General features: G+C 42.9%; 2 non-coding genes across 2 annotated transcripts; one reads left to right on the plus strand and one right to left on the minus strand.

The window, feature by feature from the left end:
* Positions 1–3279: 3279 nt before the first annotated feature.
* Positions 3280–3386, plus strand: LOC112088804. Its single transcript, XR_002900740.1, has one exon. It is a non-coding gene; the product is annotated as a small nucleolar RNA R71 (small nucleolar RNA).
* A 10372-nt stretch (positions 3387–13758) lies between these two features.
* On the minus strand, positions 13759–13865 carry LOC112088620. The gene has a single exon (XR_002900566.1). It is a non-coding gene; the product is annotated as a small nucleolar RNA R71 (small nucleolar RNA).
* Positions 13866–22371: the final 8506 nt, after the last annotated feature.

The raw sequence follows: 22371 nt of genomic DNA on the forward strand, positions 1-22371 counted from the left end.
CTCAGTGGTAGCATACTTCTCTTGGGCAGAGTCAAGGGTTCTACTGGCATAGTAGATAACATGAAGCTTCTTGTCCTTCCTTTGGCCAAGTACTGCTCCAACTGCAAAATCTGATGCATCAGTCATAACCTCAAAAGGAAGGGACCAGTCTGGAGCCTGGACTATTGGTGCACTGACTAATGCATCCTTGATCATCTTGAAGGCTTCTTCACATTCAGCATCAAAGATGAAGTCAACCTCTTTACACAACAGCCTTGTCAAGGGTCTGGCTATTCTTGAGAAATCTTTGATGAATCTTCTGTAAAACCCTGCATGCCCAAGAAAACTCATTATCCCCTTGACTGAAGTGGGAGTTTGCAGATTCACCATCACTTCCACCTTTGCTATGTCAACCTCTATGCCCTTCTCAGATATCTTACGCCCAAGTACAATTCCTTCCTGCACCATGAAGTGGCATTTCTCCCAATTTAACACCAGGTTATGCTGCTCACATCTCTCCAAGACCTGTGACAAATTAGAGAGACAATCCGAGAAGGAGAAGCCATAGACAGAAAAATCTCCACCTTCTCTTCAATGATGTCAGAGAATCTATGCATCATGCAACGCTGGAATGTGGCAGGGGCGTTACAAAGACCAAAAGACATGCGCCTATATGCATATGTGCCATAAGGGCAAGTAAATGTTGTTTTCTCTTGATCTCTTGGATCTATGGGGATTTGAAAGAATCCAGAGTACCCATCGAGAAAACAAAAGAATGGATGGTTTGCAAGCCTCTCTAACATCTGATCAATGAAAGGCAAATGAAAATGATCCTTCCTAGAGGCTGCATTGAGCTTTCTATAGTCTATACACATTATGTGTCCTGTTATAGTCCTAGTAGCTACCAGCTCATCCTTCTCATTTTTAACCACCGTGATCCCACCTTTCTTGGGCACAACGTGAACAGGAGATACCCACCTTGAGTCAGAGATTTTGTAAATTATCCCTGCCTCAAGGAGCTTGAGTATCTCCTTCTTAACCACCTCCTTGAGGTTTGGGTTAAGACATCGTTGATGCTCAATAGAGGACATAGATTGGTCCTCTAGGTGTATCTTGTGGGTGCATATGTCAGGAGAGAGCCCTCTAATATCAGCCAAAGAATATCCTATTGCTCTCCTGAACTTTCTTATCTCACTAAGCAATGCACTCTCTTCATGATCTAATAAGCTATCATTTATGATCACTGGATATGTGGAGTTTAATCCCAAGAAGGTATACCTGAGCCCTGTTGGTAGAGACTTGAGCTCAACAGGGGGTGCATCAGCCTCATCCCAATCCTTGTCAAAGCTGCATTGGCTAGTGTCTGATCCTTTGATAGCCAAGACCTCAGAGCCACTTTGTTCCAGTTCCAAAAACTTTGCCTCAGGACCAAGTTCTCTAGCATTGTCCAAATACAGCTTGTACCCTTCACTTTCTTCTGCTAAGAGCCCATGGTCTCTTTGTTCTTGGGTTAAGGCAGCTTGAAGAGGGTCCTCAGTATTCAGTTCCTCAAGCAACTCATCAGCCAACAGATCCATAGTCTCCACATAGAAGCATTGACCTTTTATGGTGGGTTTCTTCATCATCTCATTCACATCAAACTTAAGCTTCTCAGACCCTAGTTGAAGCTCTATGATCCCACCTCTCACATCAATAATAGCTCCTGCTGTGGCCAGGAATGGCCTGCCCAAGATAAGAGGATCAACTGGTTCCTCATCCATTTCCAGCACAACAAAATCAGTTGGAACCTCAAAACCACCTATCTTGACAGGCAGATCTCCCAACATCCCAACAGGTAATCTAACTGATCTTTCTGCAAGGACAAGAGAGATCCTTGCAGGTTTGAAGACTCTAAAGCCAAGCTTCTTTGCTATGGAGAATGGCATCAAGCTGACAGATGCTCCTAGATCACAGAGGCATCCAGAGAATAGTAGAGGTCCAATGGCACAAGGGAGTGTGAAACTCCCTGGATCAGTCAACTTTCTTGGAATGGACTTCTTCTGAATGATGGCACTGCATTCATGACTTAGTACCACCATGCCTTGAAGCTCTTTAGTCTTGTTCAGAATAGCATCTTTCAAAAACTTACCCATCTTTGGCATCATTAGAAATGCATCAATGAGAGGCATTGTGAGTGGTGTCTCATTGAGTGCCTTCTCAAATACAGTTCTTGCCTTGTCTACAAGTTGCTTCTTAAATCTCCTTGGAAATGGGAGTTTGGGTTGGTATGGAGGTGGTGGCACATATATCTTTTCTGATTCAGGTTCCTTTTCTACCTCTTTACCCTTTTTTTTCCTTGATCTTCAGCAACTTGATCATCTTTTAAGGCTGCCTCCCCCTCAGTTTGATCATTGTCCTCAATGATCACATTGTTGTGCTCAATACCAGGTAGCTCCTTTCCACTCCTCAGTGTAATGGCTTTAGCATATTCCTTGGGGTTGGGTTCAGGCTTTCCAGGTAGATGGCCTTGGTTCCTTGAGCTAGAGGCCTGATTTTGCTTCAATTCCTTGATTTCCTGCTGCATGGCTGCATTCTGGCTTGCAAATATCTGTTGTCATTGAAGCAGTTGTTGCAGAATATCAACAATATCTGACCCATTCTGTGGTTGCTGCTGAACCGGTGGTGGCTGAAACTGGTGTTGAACTGGCGCTTGCTGCTTGATCTGTGGTGGACCAAACCCTGGTGGTTTTGCTGTTGCTGTGAACTGAAACCAGTACCCTAAAATGGTTGCTGTTGCTGACCAAAACCCTGATTCTGAGCAAACTGATTTTTGGGTTGGAAAGATCCTTGAAAGTTGTTCTTGGGAACAAAGTTCTGTGGAGCCTGAGAATTGGGATAGACCTGGTCTTGTGGGTTAGCTACATTGGGATTCCTGTAAGAGAGGTTCTGATTGGCATTGTCATACTGATATCTTTGGAACCTCTGATTCCCAATGTAGTTAAGCTCCTCCTGAGTAAGACCTTCTTCACTGATGTTCTCAAAGATTTGAGAAGGTTCCTCATACTCACCAACATAGTGAATTGGTTTGTGAGAAGCCAATTTCAACTTGTCCAATTCACTCCTCAACTCCTTAACTTCTCTAGTGAGCCTCTGTCATAGTCTTCACCATAAGTGTCATTGCTCATTGCTAAGTTCTCCACTAGCTCTAAAGCAACATGAATCTCCTTTCCCAAAAAGTTTCCATTGGAGGCAGTATCCAGCTGGTTTCTAATCTTGGGAAGAGCTCCTCTATAAAGTGTGCTGAGAAGAGAAGCCTCACTAAACCCATGGTGTGGGCATTGGTTGGTATAGCTCCTGAATCTCTCATATGCTTCACCAAAACTCTCATTGCTGTGCTGAGTGAAGCTAGAGATTTGGTTTCTCAGTTTTGCAGTTCTGGAGGTGGAGAAGAACTTAGATAGAAAGGCCTGCTTGCATTGCTCCCAGGTTTGAATGGAGCCTCTTGGGAGGTTCTTCTCCCATTGGTGAGCTTTGTCACCAAGACTGAAGGGGAATAATCTGAGCTTGAAACTGTCCTCAGAAACTCCATTTATCTTTGTCAAGTCACACACTTTATCAAATTGATCCAAGTGTTCCAAGGGATCTTTTATTGCCAATCCATGGAAATTTGAGTTCTGAACCATATTCAACAAGGATGCCTTGACTTCAAAATTGTTGTTTTGCATTGGCCCTGTCATTCTCTCGAACATAGACCTGTGGCTGCTCATATCTCCTTTGCTGGTGTTGGAAGGGATGATGTTGATGGTGCACCTGTTGTCTTTGCTGTACATTGGCCTGATGCCTCTGCTGATGAGCTGGAGCTTGTCCCTGGTGGACATAAGCTTGCTGTTGATGCACCTGTTCCTGATGACGATTACCCTGATGTAACCCGACCAACTCCATTACCAGCTGCATTACCAGCTCCATTACCCTGAGCCTGTTGCTCCTGAGCCGGTTGTTCCATGTCAACCGCATGCTCTCTTTGTTCTTCCATATCAGCCTGATCAATCTGTCTTCCACGCCTGTCCCTTCTCCTCCTTGGTACCAAAAGATTAATGTTGTCGTTGAGAGGGAAAGGTGGACCACAACTTCTTGACCTTGACCTGGTGTTCATACACCTGAAAGCAGAAACAGAACTTGAAAGTAATCAGTAAAAACAAAAAATAAGTACTTGATCTCAAGAACAGATTAGAGCCTAACGCTAAACACTCTACAATTTGGCAACGGCGCCAATTGATAGACAGGACTTTTTAGGTCTTAGGGCTATCAATCCCCTTGTCAAAGTAGCACAAAAGAGGTTGTCAATCCAAGAATGTGGTGATAGATACTAAGCTATGTGATCAGTTTCTCAATTCAAGTAAACAGGTGAGGTATTGATTGATTAATGACAACTAAAAACTTAGAACAAGATTAATGACTAAAGAAGTGATCAAACAAGAACTAGGCAAATGACAAGTGATGTGAATATGAAATGATGGAGGCATGAGACTCTAGACATGATAGTTGGCTAGGGTGCTTTGGTGCTAAACTAGGAATGCTAATAACAATGATGAGACATGATTCAAATGGTTAAGAATTCTAATCTAGATTAATCCTCTCATGAAGTTATTAACCCCTACACTAATCTATTTTCAAACCCAATCATCATTTGTGAAATATGAATCTGTGAGCATTAACAAACAGTTCTAAAAGATCATTCAAGAAAATAGCAATACATCATCATGCAGCAAATGCTTAAACCTCTAATACAGCTCTTTCAAGAATTTCATCAAACACTTTTGGTGCATGAAAATCCCAGAATCTAGATCTCAAGTGATGTGCAAGGATCTAGCCTAGAGAAAAGCTGTTTAGAGAGATGAATCAATGAATCTAGCCCTAAGCACTCCTAATCTAACACTGCAGCACCCTAACCTACACATTTAGAACCTCATTAAGGTGACTACTCACTAATCATACTAATCTCTCTTAAACCTTTGCAAGTTGAGAAGATTGGCATGATTAATGATGAGAAATGGAGATGGAGAAGATGGATAATGATAGATTTGCAGCTTTAAACACCGAGATCTCTCAAACTCTCTTGATTAAACTCTTAAAAATCGATATTACTCTTCTTAAGAGGAGTCTTTTCACAAAAGAGGCAAGAAAACCAAAGGAATAAAGCTTAAGTCTTGGGGATAAAACCCTAAAAACTATATATAGGTCTCTAAAAAGAACCGGGTCAGCCCGGAACAAACCGGGTCCTGACCCGGCTTTAGTGGATAAAGTGATAAATGTGCGAGTTGGTCAGGAGCCTCCCAGGTCGCATGCACAAGTCGCACAGGTGAAGAAACAGTCTTGTGAGCCTTAAATCCCTTAGTCTCGATCAGCCGCATGCCCATCTAGGTGTGTTTTGCGAGTCTTTGTGCGATTCAGTCCTTTTCCTCTTCAACTCGCATGACCAAGACGAAATCTGGGGAGGATATGTGTGCAACTTGGTCCTCATGTAATCCCAAGTCGCATGCCTGATAACACCGTATTTTGACCACTTTTATGGATCGTTTTGAAATACTTTTTCTATGTTTTTAATTGCTTTCAAGTACTTTTATTACGTTTTTCTAGTATTTGTAGTTCCAAGACTCTTTTCAGGTAACTTAGGGAAAAGCTTAACAAAATGGATAGAAAACCAGATTTCAGCTCAGAGTCAAACCGTCAGAAGTTCACCCCTGATTGAAGGCCTTCTCACCTTTTGATCCAGCTCAAATTTGGAGATCTTAAAGATGGAAGTATCAGCTTTCCAGCACACTTTACAGCTTGGCAATCCAACGGTTAAATCAAAAGATACGCGAAGAGCAAGATGTCCCGTAAACCAGCCGGCAAGCGTTTCCACCAGCGGCCAACAGGTCATTTCCCGCGGTCAGAAGCACCACGACCACGGCCAGCCACCCATTTCCTGCGGTCACACTCATCCCAACCGCGGCCAGCTAACTCCGAGCCCGAAGGCTCATTTCTGAAGCGCGTATCATTTTCCCAGCCTCAATTCCGGAACCCTAGACACCAGAGAGTATTGGAGACCATAAATACATGTCATTTATGTCGTTTTTTTAAGAGAGAAGAGGAGATACGAAATACTTTACAGTAATTTTACTTTAAGCTTTGTTTTTAGGATTAAGAAGAGAGAGATTTGTCTCTTGAATCCTTGTTCTTTCTTTTTCAATTTCGGTTTCTATTCTACTTTTTAATACTATGTTTTTGATTTCGTTCATCATGTCTGAGTAGTTTTATTGTTGGGTCTAAGGGATTTTCGATGGGGATTTATATGTTCGGTGAGGATTCCATGAGCTTTTGAGCCGAATCTTAGAACTTTTTCTTCTGAATTCGTTTTTACTGCATGAGAGTAGCGTCTTGAACTACAATCTGATCCAGATGATTGGTGACACGAAAGTGTTCATCCGGTGTCAGATCTAGTTTGGGAGAGCAAAACAAACATAGGAGTGGAAACCTACCTATGGGCGATTTGTGAATGCTGACGAGTCTTAAACATAATGCATCTCTTCTTTTCCAGGGCCAGAGTGGAAACCTACTGGTCAGGGTTGAGAGAGATAGTTGTCTATGATCACGACAGTGGCGTATTCATACGTCCGTGACTCCATTTTGAAAAGTTTAAGCTAAGATCTTATCTAATTTACTCTCTAGCAATGTTTTGAGAAAACTTCTCTGAACCCCATCGCCTCTTTTCTTATAGATTTACACCGATTTTCATTCAAGCTTTAGTCTAGTTTATTTACTCTTTCAATCGATTTTCATTCAAGCAATTAGGTTAGCCGTTTTTCTCATTTTTACTCGTTTTCGCTAAGTTTAGTTATTAGGTCATTTTAATTCCCGTACTTTCTCTTTAAGATTCGTTTTTACATTTTAAACACACCACCAAAACCCCCACAAAACCGTTTGGTTCTAGACTTCCTTAGTTTATATTTCTTTCGAAGGCTTTTGTAGGAAAGATCCTTCTTCCCTGTGGATTTGATCCCTAAGTACTACAATCGATCAGCTGTGCACTTGCGACTATTGATTTCATTTAAGGTAAAACTTGACACACTCGACACACGACACACCACATCAAGTTTTTGGCACCGTTGCCGGGGAAGACACGCGTTTTCTTTTCCGCAAAACCCTAAGAAAGGTTGGTAAATCGACTCTAGAACCCATTTTTCTGCATATTTCCATTTTTCCGTTATTTTGTTTCCATTTCAGAAGATATGGATCCTATAAATCGAAATACACACTATGAGGAAGGTTTCTATAACACTCCTCAAGCCACCAGACGCAGAAAGAAGCAGTACTTACGCGATCTCTACGAAGAAATTCGAACCGAAGACTACAGAACGTTCCAGAAAAAGCCCTACGTACCTCCAATGGCTAACCCTAGACATCCTGCTCGTCGTCTGCCTCACCAAGATGAAAACGTTCAACTCATTCACTGATTGAGTCGACTAGAGATGGTGGTCATGCACTTAATCGACGCTCAAACAACATCAAGAGCCGCCCTTCACGAGAAAATTGACAACATGTCAACTCACTTTAACAAAAAGCTTGAAGATCTTTATGCTCAAGTCAAAACCATCTGATATGTTCATAATTTGCATCACTTAGGTTGCACATTTCATTAGAAATCATGTTTTATATCATGCATTTTAGGTCCTTAGGGTTTGTTTTAGAACTTAGGAGATGCATTATATCCCAATGAGTCTTTGCATGTTTTGAGTGTTTATCAGGTGTATTTGGAGCTGAAAAGATGAGTCCAGGAGGTGAAATGGTGATCAAGGCTTGAAAAATGGTGAACTTGTGTTTTTGGAGGTTATCGGCCATTCTCGCGTACCAGGAAGGTTTTTACCGGCCATTTTCATGTACCGCGGATAGACCTTATCGGCCAAAACGCGTACCGCGAGTGGATTGTATCGGCCAAAATCTTCACGTGCAGACACGTTTCCGAAATCGCCTGTCCGGGGATTCTTCCGGTCCGATTAAGTTGGCGGGTGCTTCATTAAAGTTGGAGAGGATTGGATCACGGTTCCATAGCAAGTAGAATCATGGAATTCGGACGCGTGAGAAGAGAGTTAAGCTCGTCGGAAGAAACCCCTGTCTCGCTGCTGTTTTGGACCAAGCCGATGAGCTCTGAAGAATTCGAAGGACGGTACACTTCCAGGCCGATTCAGTTTCTTGGCCCTTCATGAGAATCAGAGACATTTGAGTCCTCTTTCCAGAAAATCCGAGATAATTCAATTCGGAGCTATGAGCAGGAAGATACGGTCTCCGGAATGGACACACGTACAGACGTCTCTCTCTGATCGTGTAAATCTACTGCAAAAATGAGCCCTTTAGGAAGCCTTCCACTTCCCAAGCACCGAAGCTTCCTTCACAAAAGTTGGAGATATATGAGGCCTCTGTCCTCTGCAACCGGAATCACGCAATTCGGACAAGTATATCGTGAGTTACACTCTCCGGAATGCGAAGTGGTCCAGACAGCCCTGAATGACTAAGTTAAACATGCCGCGATGGAATGCCACGGTCCACACTTGGCCGTGGCAACTTTTCCACACCTTTGACGAATGACACGATCTGAATGCCACGGTCTACACTTGACCGTGTCAAACAAAAACTTGGCTGGGAGGAACTTTGCAAGCATTCGGCGATTGACACGGTCTGAATGCCACGGTCTAGGACTTGACCGTGGCAACTTTTGACAATCTTCAGCGATTGGAACGATATTCATGCCACAGTCTACACTTGACCGTGGCAAACAGACAATGGGCTGGGAAGGACTTTACAAGCATTCGGGTTTTGACACGGTTTGAATGCCACGGTCTGGGACTTGACCGTGGCAAACAAATACTTGGCTGGGAAGGACTTTACAAGCATGCGGGTTTTGACACGGTCTGAATGCCACGGTCTGGGACTTGACTGTGGCAACTTTTACACATCTTCGGCTTTGACACGATGACTTGCCACGGGTTTTGGGCGAGGCTTGTTAGACCGTGGCATCAAAATGCAGCCAAGAACACGCGAGAAAGCTTTGACACGGTCAGGTTGCCACAGCCACACCAAGAACACACTTGACTGTGGCAAACCCATCTTCACCCACCAAGACCGGGTCAGTACCCGGTTTGTTCCGGGTTGACCCAGTTCGCCCAAGGACCCTATATATTGTTTTTAGACCTAATTTGGAGGGGACCTTTTTATCCATTTTTAGTTTCTTTTCCCCTTTTGTGAAAGACCACTTGATACACCTTGTTTTTAGAATATAATATCGATTTGAAATTTCTTTTCATCTTGTTCCATCATTTCTTATCATCAAATCACACTTCTAATCATGATTAACAACACATCTTGCAAAGGATCTAGTGTGTTGATCATGATTAGTGAGTAATCCCATATTAAGGTCTTAGATATGTAGATTAGGGTGCTTAAGTGGTAGATTAGTGAGCTTAGGGGTTAGATCATGCATATTCCATTCTCTACAACTTGTTCTCTATGCTAGATTCTTACAAATCATATGTGGTCTAGATTCTGGGCATTTCATGCACCAAAAGTGTTTGATGAAATGCCTGAACCAAGGTTGTAGAGGTTCAGGTGTTATTCATCATGGGAATGATTGTCTATATGCTTAAATGACAGATTAAACTGGTTCTTAATGCTTGTTAACTCATGTTTCACTAATGATGATTGGGTTAGAAACTGTTTTAGCATAGGAGTTAATACCTTCATGAGAGGATTAACTTAATTAAAGATGTTTATGTTGAATGGTTTGCTTGATCATATGATTCACTAGCTCATTAGTTTATCACTGAAGGCACCCTAATCCACTTGATAGCAGGAATTTTTCAATCCTTGATCAATTCCTCAACTACTCATGTCATTGTAGCACTTGAGGTATCAATCCAAATGGAGAGATTCTAGACACTAGAACTATGAGGAGCTATCTTAATTCAAGTCTAACAAGCGGATGAGTTGGTAACAAGGTGATCTAAAATATAAAGTAAACAAAAAAAACAAGCAGTAATTTAAGAACAAGCAACAAGACAACAAAACAAAGACTCAGATTCAAAACAAAGAGAAAGCTAAACCTCTAGATGTGATCATTGATTAGGGTGCTTTAGAGATTTATTCATGATGCTAAGAACAATAATGCAATGCAAGTTACTCTTTAGTCTAGACTTCAAAATCAGATTAATTCATTCCCATGACAATAAACTCTTTGTAAATCACTTAATCAAGATTAATTCACCTTAAGCAAGATCAAGCAATCAACAAGCATAAAGTATCAAGTCTAATAATGACCAAACGGTTTCTATTTCAAGGAGACCGAATCTTACACAGAAAGCAGCAACAAGCAATCACATGATCTCAAAACCAATTAACTTAGAACTCAAATCTAGACTAATCCTCTCATGAAGGCATTAATCTCTACACTAATCCACTTTCAAACCAAATCATCATTTGTGAAATATGAATCAGTGAGCATTAAGAAACAGTTCTAATATGTCATTCATGCATTTAACAAATCATTCCCATGATGAAAAAGGCATAAACCCTTAGCTTAGCTCATTCAAACATTTCATCAAACACCTTGTGGGTGGAGAAATGACTAAGGTCTAGATCAGAGTGATGTGCAAAGATCTAGCATTAAGAGCAGCTAACTAAGGAAAGGAGATGAGAATCTAGAACCTAAACATCATAAACCGATCATCTAAGCACCCTAATCTACACACCTAGAAGCTTAAAAGATAACTACTCACTAATCATGATTAACACACCATTTCCTTTGCAAGAGGTGGTGTTAATCATGATTAGAAGCAGAGATGAGATGATTAGATGATAAGAAACAGCTTTAAGATGATTAAATCTGCTAGATATCTCTTGATCAAACTCGTTTTTACACTAAGAAGCAGAGAGAAAACAAAAAGAGGCAGATTAGAGGATAAGATAAAGCATAACTAGGGTTTTAGTCTCTAAAAACTATTTATATAAAAGGGTGTGGGCCGGGTCAGCCCAGGACAAACTGGGTACTGACCCGCCCTTTCTGGGTTGCTGGAGCCACCCCTCGCCATCTGAAGAAGTCTCACACCGAGGGCCATACACCAGGGGGTCATGTGCTGGGTTGAAACTTTGATGAACACTTGAAGAACATGCATGAGACTTGGCATTTGATCCGGTTAAAGCTTTGAAACGTGAAGAGGATTTGTTTGTGATCTGGGTTGGAGAGATGAGGACCTCGGCATACATGCCGAGGTTCCTGGTACCCGAGGTTTGTGTAACATAGGAGCTCGGCATAGCATGCTGAAGGGTTCACACCAAGGTCTGCTTCAACACTTAGTCGTTTGGGGATCATTTTGGTGATCAAGGGAGCCTCGGTGTTGAAAGGCCGAAGTCCTACCTCGAGGTATAGTCCCAAGGCTTCGTAAACATGCCTCCTCGGCATACATGCCGAGGTATTCACGCCGAGGTAGGACACAGCACTTAGCTTACAGTTGCATCTTTTAAAACCCGAATTGAGCAGCTTCTCTTCTGTTCAGTGTAACTTTCAGCTCGTAACTCCAAATGACCTGAAACCAGTTCCATGAGAAAGATAACTCATTCAGCTCGATCTTTGGTAAAGAAAATATCGGCGCTTGGGAAGTGGAAGGCTTCCTGGAGGGCTCATCTTCGCAATGCATTTACACGATCAGAGAAAGGCGTCTAGACATGTGTCCATTCCGGAGACGTTAAATTCTTGCTCATACATTTGAATTGGATGATCTTGGACGTTCTGGAAAGAGGACTCAAACATCTCTGATTCTTATGAAGACCCCGGAAACTGAATCTGCCTGGAAGTGCGCCGTCCTTCGCATTCTTCGGAGCTCATCGGGTCGGTCCAAGACGGCAGCGAGACAGGGGTTTCTTCCGAGGAGCTCAACTTTCTGCTCACGCGTCCGAATTCCATTATTCCACTTGCTATGGAACCATGATCCAATCGTCTCCAACTTTGATGAAGCCCCCGACAACTGAATCGGACCGGAAGGTTCCCCGGACAGGCGATCATTCAGGAGTATCGGATTGTTCCGGAATGGATGCGAGAGAGGTCTGTCTTCCGATTACCATATCTTTCAGATCCGTGGGCCAAATGCTTTGCTTCTAACTGTTCTGAACTCTTGACTCAGTTATCTCCAACCTTTATGAAGACTCCGACAGCTGAATCGGCCGGCAAGATCTTCCGGTGACGCGATTTCGGAAATGTATCTGCACCCGGGATTTTTGGCCGAGAGACTTGACCGCGGTACGTGTTTTTGGCCGAGAAAGCTACCCGCGGGAAGGATTTTGGCCGAGGATCTTCGACTTTCAGTACAGCATTTTGCCGAGAAACCCAAAATTGCTCCTTTTTACCATTTTTGATCATTCCAACTCCATTTCTTCATCTGAATCACATCCTCCACTCCAAATTGGCTCCAAAAGCACCTGTTTAACACTCCAAAACATGCAAAACTCTCTTGGACCTAATGTAATCTCCTAAGTCCTAAAACAATGCTTAAAGACCTAAAATGCATGAGATAAGACATGATTTGGACTAAAATATGTACACCTAATGATGCAATTTATGAATATATCACCACTATCATGTCTAAGACCTTTCTCATCATCATTCATACATTCTCATCATTTGTCATTGTTTAGTTCTTGTTTAATCATTTCATTAGTCTTTAATCCTGTCTAAGTTTGTAGTTGTCTCTAGATAATCAAAACCCACTCTTGTTTGCTTGAATTAAGAACCTGATTACATAGCTTAGTGTCTATTACCACATTCTTGGATTGATAAACCTCTTTGTGCTACTTTGACAAGGGGATTGATAGCCCTGAGACCCTAAAAAGTCTTGTCTATCAATTGGCGCCGTTGCCAAATTGTGGTTGTTTAGCATTAAGCTCTGATATGTTCTTGAGATCAAGTGTTTACTTTCTTGTTATTACTGATTACTTTCAAGTTCTGTTTGTGATTTCAGGTGTATGAACACCAGGTCTAGATCAAGAAGCTGTGGTCCACCTTTCCCTCTCAACGACAATATCAATCTTCTGGTACCAAGGAGGAGAAGGGACAGACGTGGTAGACAAGTTGATCAGGCTGAGATGGCAGAACAAGGAGATCACGTGGTTGACATAGAACAACCAGTTCAGGAGCAACAGGCTCAAGGTAATGGAGCTGGTAATGGAGTTGGTCAAGGGCTGAATCAGGGTAATATTCATCAGGAACAGGTGCATCACCAACAAGCTTATGTACACCAAGGACAAGCTCAAGCTCATCAACAGAGGCATCAGGCCAATGTTCAGCAAAGACAACAAGTGCACCACCAACCCCAGCCCTTCCAACACCAACAAAGAAGATATGAGCAACCCCAAGTCTATGTTGGAGAAAATGACAAGGCCAATGCTCATCAGTATGGAGCTGGTATTCAGGCACCACCTGTGCAAGAAAATAACTTTGAAGTGAAGGCATCATTGCTGAATATGGTCCAGAACTCAAAGTTCCATGGGTTAGTAATGGAAGATCCCTTGGAACACTTCGACCAGTTTGATAAGGTGTGTGATCTAACAAAGATTAATGGAGTTTAAGAAGACAGCTTCAAGCTAAGACTATTTCCCTTCAGTCTTGGTGACAAAGCTCATCAATGGGTGAAGAATCTTCCAAGAGGCTCCATTCAAACCTGGGAGCAATGCAAGCAAGCCTTCTTATCTAAGTTCTTCTCCACCTCAAGAACTGCAAAACTGAGGAACCAAATCTCTAGCTTCACTCAGCACAGCAATGAGAGTTTTGGTGAAGCATATGAGAGATTCAGGAGCTACACAAACCAATGCCCACACCATGGGTTTAGTGAGGCTTCTCTTCTCAGCACACTTTATAGAGGAGCTCTTCCCAGGATTAGAAACCAGTTGGATACTGCTTCCAATGGGAAATTTTTGGGTAAAGAAATTCATGCTGCTTTAGAGCTAGTGAGAACTTGGCACTGAGCAATGATACTTATAGTGAAGACTATGACAGATCAAATAGGTCTGAAGGTTCAAGCTCAGAACAGAGGCTCACTAGGGAAGGTTCAAGCCAATGCATTTTGTTGGAGAGTATGAGGAACCATCTCAAATCTTTGAGAACATAAGTGAAGAGGGTCTCACCCAAGAGGAGATTAACTACATTGGGAATCAGAGGTTCCAGAGATATCAGTATGGTAATGCTAATCCAAACCTTTCTTACAGGAACACCAATGTAGCTAACCCACAAGTTATCTATCCCAATTCTCAAGCTCCACAGAACTTTGTTCCCAAGAACAACTTTCAAGGGTCATTCCAACCCTAGAATCAGTTTGGTCAGAATCAGGGTTTTGGTCAGCAACAGCAACCATTTCAAGGTCCTAGTTTCAGTTCACAGCAGCAAAAGGCACCACCAGGGTTTGGTCCACCACAGTTCCAACAGCAAGCGCCTGTTCAACAACAGTTTCAGCCACCAACGGTTCAACAGCAGCCACAGATGGGTACTGATATGGTTGCTATTCTGCAACAACTACTTCAGGGTCAACAGATCTTTGCAAGCCAGAATGCAGCCATGCAGCAGGAAATCAAGGAACTGAAACAGAACCAGGCCTCAAGCTCAAGGAACCAAGGTCACCTACCTAGAAAGCCAGAACCCAACCCCAAGGAATATGCCAAGGCCATTACACTGAGGAGTGGAAAGGAGTTACCTGGTATTGAGAACAACAATGTGATCATTGAGGACAATGATCAAACTGAGGGGGAGGCAGCCTTAAAAGAGGATCAAGTTGCTGAGAAACCAAGGACAGAAAAGGGTAGAGAGGTAGCAAAGGAACCAGAACCAGAGAAGAAATATGTGCCACCACCTCCATACCAACCTAAGCTCCCATTTCCAGGGAGATTTAAGAAGCAACTTGTGGATAAGGCAAGAGCTGTATTTGAGAAGGCACTCAAAGAGACACCACTCACAATGCCTCTCATTGATGCATTCTTAATGATGCCAAAGATGGGGAAGTTCTTGAAGGATGCCATTCTGAACAAGACAAAAGAGCTTCAAGGCATGGTGGTACTAAGTCATAAATGCAGTGCTATCATTCAGAAGAAGTCCATTCCAAGGAAGTTAACTGATCCAGGGAGTTTCACACTCCCTTGTGCCAATGGACCTCTTCTATTCTCTGGATGTCTTTGTGATCTAGGAGCATCAGTCAGCTTGATGCCATTCTCCATAGCGAAGAAGCTGGGCTTTAGAGTCTTCAAACCTGCAAGGATTTCTCTTATCCTTGCAGATAGATCAGTTAGATTGCCTGTGGGTATGTTGGAAGATCTACCTGTCAAGATTGGTGGTTTTGAGGTTGCAACAGATTTTGTTGTGCTGGAAATGGATGAGGAACCAGTGGATCCTCTTATCTTGGGGAGGCCATTCTTAGCCACTGCAGGACTAGTGATATATTCATAAATTGCATCATTTAATGTACATATTCTAGTCAAAATCATGTCTCATTTGCATGCATTTTAGGTCTTTAGGCATTGTTTTAGGACTTAGGAGATTGCATTAGGTCCAAGAGAGTTTTGCATGTTTTGGAGTGTTAAACAGGTGCTTTTGGAGCCAATTTGGAGTGGATGATGTGATTCAGATGAAGAAATGGAGTTGGAATGATCAAAAATGGTGAAAAGGAGCAATTTTGGGTTTCTCGGCAAAATGGTGTACTGAAGGTCGAAGGTTCTCGACCAAAATCCTTCCCGCGGGTAGCTTTCTCGGCCAATAACACGTACCGCGGTCAAGTCTCTCGGCCAAAATCTCCGGGTGCAGACACGTTTCCGAAATCGCCTGTCCGGGGAACCTTCCGGTCAGATTTAGCTGTCGGAGTCTTCATAAAGGTTGGAGATAATTGAGTCAAGAGTTCATAACAGTTGGAATCAAGGCATTTGGACCACAGAACTGAAAGATATGGTAATCGGAAGACGAACAGGTCTCGCATTCATTCCGGAGCAATCCGATACCCCTGAATGATCGCCTGTCCGGGGAGCCTTCCGGTCCGATTCAGACGGCGGGTGCTTCATAGAAGTTGGAGAGAATTGCATCACGGTCTCTTAGCAAGTAGAATCGTGGAATTCGGACGCGTGAGCAGAGAGATAAGCTTGTCGGAAGGAACCCCAGTCTCGCAGGTATTCCGGACCGAGCAGATCAGTTCTAAAGGATGCGAAGGACGGTGCACTTCCAGGCCGATTTAGTTTCCGGGTCCTTCATGAGAACCATAGACATTTGAGCCTTCTTTCCAGAACGTCCAAGAGCATTCAATTCGGATCTATGAGCAGAAAGATACAGTCTCCGGAATGGACACATGTCTAGACGCCTCTCTCTGGTCGTGTACATGCACTGCAAAGATGTGCCCTCCAGGAAGCCTTACACTTCCCAAGCACCGAAGCTTTCTTCACAAAAGTTGGAGATAAATGAGTCCTCTGTCTTCTGCAACCGAAATCATTCAATTCGGACAAGTCTCATAGGAGTTACACTCTCCGGAATGCGAAGTGGTCTAAGCTGCTCTGGATGCTGCGAGTTGGAGAGGAAGGAGACCAAGCCGCAGCAACACTCGCAAATCACTCCGACTTGAGCCTGCGACCTAGGTGCAATAGAGACCAACCCGCACAGTTTGTACATTCCCCAGAAACCGCCTTAGCCCTGCGAGTTGGAGAGGAAGGAGACCAAGCCGCAGCAACACTCGCAAAACACTCCTACTTAGGCGTGCGGCTAAGACAAGGCGATTCAGGCTTCACAAGACAAGTCTTCATCTACTGCAACTTAGGTGTGCGACCTGGGACATACTGGACTGACCCGCAGGATTTCCACTTGACCCAACTGAGCCGGGTCAGTACCCAGTTTGTCCTGGGCTGACCCGGTCCATTAGCACTAGGTATATATAGTTTTTTGGGAGAAAAACCCAAGTAGATCATCTTCTCTCTTAGTTTCTCTCTAGTTTTCTTTCCTTTTTAGTGTAAAAACGTTTTGGATTAAGAGAGATCTCAAGGATTTAATCAATCTAAGTCTGTTTGTCATCATCTCATCATTTCATTTCTGCTTCTAATCATGATTAACATCATCTCTTGCAAAAGATTAGATGTGTTCTTCATGATTAGTGAGTAGTCATCTTTTAAACTTCTAGGTGTGTAGATTAGGGTGCTTAGATGTTTGATTGGTGATGTTTAGGGTTTAGATTCTCATTCCATTTCCTTAGTTAGTTGCTCCTAATGCCAGATTTCCTTGGGAAAGTGAAATCTGGGTTCATAGGCATTTCATGCACCAAAAGTGTTTGATGAAATGCCTGAATGAGCTAACTTAAGGGTTTATGCCTTTTTCATCATGGGAATGATTTGTTAAATGCATGAATGACATATTAGAACTGTTTCTTAATGCTCATTGATTCATATTTCACAAATGATGATTTGGTTTGAAAGTGGATTAGTGTAGAGATTAATGCCTTCATGAGAGGATTAGTCTAGATTAGAGTTCTAAGTTGAAATGTTTGAGATCATGTGATTGCTTGTTATGTCTTTCTGTATAAGATTCAGTCTTCTTGGTTGAGAGATTGTTTGGTCACTTATTAGGCTTGATGCATTATGCTTGCTGATTGCTTGATTATATCTAATGGTTGTTAGACTTGATTAAGTGATTTGCAAAGGGATTATTGTCATGGGAATGAATTAATCTGATTAAGAAGCCTAGACTAAAGAGTAGCAAGTGTTGCATTATGTTCTTAGCATCATGATTCAATATCTAAAGCACCCTAATCAATGATCACATCTAGAGGTTTAGCTTTTATCATTTGCTTAATCACCATCATCTTGTTTTGTTTGCTTGCTTAGTTCATTAATCATAGCTTGTTTGTTTCTTGTTTTATGCTTTCTTGTTGCTGGTTTCACAAAACTCATCTTTGATTACTTGACTTAAGAACCTATCACATAAACTAGTGCCTAACTACCACACATATGGATTGACACCCCTTATACTACTTTGACAAGGGGATTGATAACCCATCTAAGGCTTTAAAAACCTTAGTTATCAGCCATAACTGATGTGAGAGGTGGGATAATAGAGCTTCAACTTGGGTCTGAAAAGCTCAAGTTTGATGTGAATGAGATGATGAAGAAACCCACCATTGAAGGTCAATGTTTTTATGTGGAGACAATGGATCAGTTGGCTGATGAGTTGCTTGAGGAGCTGAACACTGAGGATCCTCTTCAAGCTGCTCTAACTCAAGAACAAAGAGACAATGGGCTCTTAGCTGAAGCAAGTGAAGGGTATAAGCTGTATTTGGACAATGCTAGAGAGCTGGGTCCTGAGACAAGGTTTTTGGAACTGGAACAAAGTGAATCTGAGCTCTTGGCTATCAAAGGATCAGACACCAGCCAAAGCAGCTTGGACCAGGATTGGAATGAGGCTGATGCACCCCCTGTTGAGCTCAAGCCTCTACCAACAGGGCTCAGGTATGCTTTCTTGGGCTTAAACTCCACTTATCTAGTAATCATCAATGATAGCCTATTAGAGGATCAAGAGAGTGCATTGCTTAGTGAGATAAGAAAGTTCAGGAGAGCCATAGGATATTCTTTGGCTGATATTAGAGGGATCTCTCCTGACATTTGCACCCACAGGATCCACCTAGAGGACCAATCTATGTCCTCTATTGAGCATCAACGACGACTTAACCCCAACCTTAAGGAAGTTGTTAAGAAGGAGATACTAAAACTTCTTGAGGCAGGGATAATTTACCCAATCTTTGACTCAAGATGGGTGTCTCCTGTTCATGTTGTGCCCAAGAAGGGTGGGATCACAGTGGTTAAAAACGAGACGGATGAGCTTATAGCTACTAGAACTGTCACAGGATACAGAATGTGTATAGACTATAGAAAGCTCAATGCAGCCTCTAGGAAGGATCATTTTCCTTTACCTTTCATTGATCAGATGTTAGAGAGGCTTGCAAACCACCCCTTCTTTTGTTTTCTCGATGGGTACTCGGGGTTCTTCCAAATTCCCATAGATCCCCGGGATCAAGAGAAAACAACATTCACATGCCCTTATGGCACCTTTGCATACAGGCGAATGCCTTTCGGTTTATGTAATGCACCGACCACTTTTCAAAGATGTATGATGCATATTTTCTCTGACATTATTGAAGAGAAAGTTGAGGTGTTCATGGATGACTTTAGTGTCTATGGGTCCTCCTTCTCGGATTGTCTCTCTAATTTGTCACAGGTCTTGGAGAGATGTGAGCAGCATAACTTGGTGTTGAACTGGGAGAAGTGCCACTTCATGGTGCAGGAAGGAATAGTTCTTGGGCACAAGATATCTGAGAAGGGCATAGAGGTTGACAGAGCAAAAGTAGAAGTAATGGTGAACCTGCAAACCCCCACTTCAGTCAAAGGGATAAGGAATTTCCTTGGGCATGCAGGGTTTTACAGAAGATTTATCAAAGATTTCTCAAGAATTGCCAGGCCCTTGACAAGGCTGTTGTGTAAAGAGGTGGATTTCATCTTTGATGCTGAATGTGAAGATGCCTTCAAGTTGATCAAGGATGCATTAGTCAGTGCACCAATAGTCTAGGCACCAAACTGGTCCCTTCCTTTTGAGGTCATGACAGATGCATCTGATTTTGCTGTTGGAGCAGTACTTGGGCAAAAGAAAGACAAGAAGCTACATGTTATCTACTATGCCAGTAGAACACTTGACTCTGCACAAGAGAAGTATGCTACAACTGAGAAGGATATGCTGGCAATAGTCTTTGCCTTTGATAAATTCAGAAGCTACCTGGTGGGATCAAAAGTCATTGTATATACTGATCATGCAGCCCTCAGGTATCTGATGACCAAGAAAGATGCCAAGCCAAGATTGTTAAGATGGGTTCTTCTACTTCAGGAATTTGATATGGAAGTACAAGATAAAAAGGGTATAGAGAATGGAGCTGCAGACCATCTCTCTAGGTTGAGAATAGACTCTGAAGTCCCTTTTAATGACAGTCTTCCAGAGGAATCACTGATGGTGCTCCATTCTTATTTGGAGTTTGAAGAAGTAGAGAGTATTCAAGAGAGGAGGATGCCTTCGTTTGTAGACATAGTGAATTATCTTGCATGTGGGGTAGAGCCTCCTGAATTAGATGCTTACAAGAGGAAGAAGTTCTTCAGAGATGTCCAAAGATACCATTGGGATGAGCCTTACCTCTATGTTCTGAACAAAGATCAGCTGTATAGAAGGTGTCTGGCTGAGGAGGAGATGCAACCTGTGTTGCAAGAGTGTCATGGTTCTGCTTTTGGAGGTCACATGGGGGCATTCAAGACTGTGGCAAAGGTTCTTCAGAGTGAGTTTTGGTGGCCTACAATGTTCAAAGATGCTCAGTTGGTGGTTTCAGCATGTGATGCCTGTCAGAGGCATGAAAACATATCAAAGAGGAGTGAGGAGTGAGATGCCTCAAAACCCAATTCTAGAAGTTGAGATCTTTGATTGTTGGGGGATTGACATCATGGGGCCCTTCATTTCATCCTATGGGAATCAGTATATACTTGTTGCTGTGGACTATGTGTCCAAATGGGTTGAGGCCATTGCTTCCCCTACCATTGATTCCAAGGTTGTAGTGAAGCTATTCAAGAGCATTATCTTCCCAAGATTTGGTGTTCCAAGGGTTGTTATCTCTGATGGAGGATCTCATTTTGTGAACATGACTTTGGCGGGTTTGTTGAGAAATCATGGAGTGAAACACAAGATAGGTACTCCATATCATCCTCAAACTAGTGGCCAGGTTGAGGTATCAAATAGACAGATCAAGGCCATTCTTGAGAGGACTGTTAGCTCAAGCAGAAAAGATTGGAGCAAAAGGCTAGATGATGCATTGTGGGCTTATAGGACTGCCTTTAAAACTCCAATTGGGACATCACCTTTCAGTCTGCTATATGGGAAGAGCTGCCACCTTCCTGTTGAGTTGGAGTACAAGGCTATGTGGGCTGTGAAGTTGCTGAACTTTGATATCAAGACAGCTCAAGAGAAAAGGGTCATGCAACTCCATGAACTTGAGGAGATTAGGCTTAAGGCTTTTGAGAGCTCAAAGATCTATAAGGAGAAGACCAAGGCTTTGCATGATCAAAAGATTCTGAAAAGGGAGTTCAAGAATGGTGATTTGGTGTTGCTGTTCAACTCTAGACTTAAGTTGTTTCCAGGAAAGCTTAAGTCTAGATGGTCTGGTCCCTTTAAAGTTCTTGAGGTGAGGCCCTATGGAGCTGTTGTGTTAGAAGGAAAGAATGGTCAAGAGTTTGTGGTAAATGGCCAGAGGATCAAGCATAATTTGGTTTCACAGAAGAAGGAGGAGGCTACATCAGTTCCCCTTCTTGATCCACCAGCCTGTTAAACAGGTTTCCAAAGTCAAACTTAGAGACTTTAAACAAAGTGCTCTTGGGAGACACCCCAAGCTTATCCTTTGTAAATATGCTTTTGATCTTTTGATTCCTTTCTTTTTATGTTTTAGGATATTTTGATGGGTTTGTTTAGTGTCTACAGGTTATAGGTTTGAGTCTGAACCCTTGGAAAGTGAATGAAAAATTAAAAGAGATGAAGGAATGGAGACAAGCTTGTGCTCGACCTTTGACATGGGCACCGGCCACGGTCAGGAACAAGGCGTGGCAAGCTTTTTTGCTTTGCCACGGGGAATGTATCACGGTCTCAAGACCAGGCCATGGCAAAAGAAGCAAGAGTTCGGTGATTGCCACGAGTAAAAGGCACGGGACACAGGTGGCCGTGGCAAAAAGAAGTGAGAAGTGTCAAATGCTCGGGGTTTGCCACGGCTACAAGACACGGGGTCAGGACCAGGCCGCGACAAAATCAAGATGGAAGGACAAAGGGCTCAGACTTTGACACGGCCTTGAGACACGGTTAGAGACTAGGTCGTGGCAAAGCAAAGAGAGATGTCCATCATTCGGGGATTGACACGAGGAGATTGCCACGGTGAGAAGGCAGGCCGTGGTAAAGAGAGAACAGATGGCCGGTGTTCGTGGAATGACACGGGGTACAAGACACGGGCTAAAAGGTTGGCCGTGGCAAAGAATAAGGAGGTTTGACCGGAAATGAATATTGCCACGGGTGAGATTGCCACGGGAAAACATTAGACTGTGGCAAGAGAAAGGAAAAGAGGCGATGGTCGGGATTTGCCACGGTCTGAAGGCACGGCCACACCAAGACCGCGGCAAAGAAGAGACACAAACACGTTCTTGACACGGTCTCGTGACACAGTCAACCAGGCGCGACCAGATTTTGAATTTTAGTTGACCGTACGGACGTTGACCAGTCAAAAGACGCGCCAGGACAGCTGTTCCCCACCT

This window comes from Eutrema salsugineum, unplaced genomic scaffold, assembly GCF_000478725.1.
Source record: "Eutrema salsugineum unplaced genomic scaffold, Eutsalg1_0 scaffold_14, whole genome shotgun sequence".
Taxonomy (NCBI): Eukaryota; Viridiplantae; Streptophyta; class Magnoliopsida; order Brassicales; family Brassicaceae; genus Eutrema; species Eutrema salsugineum.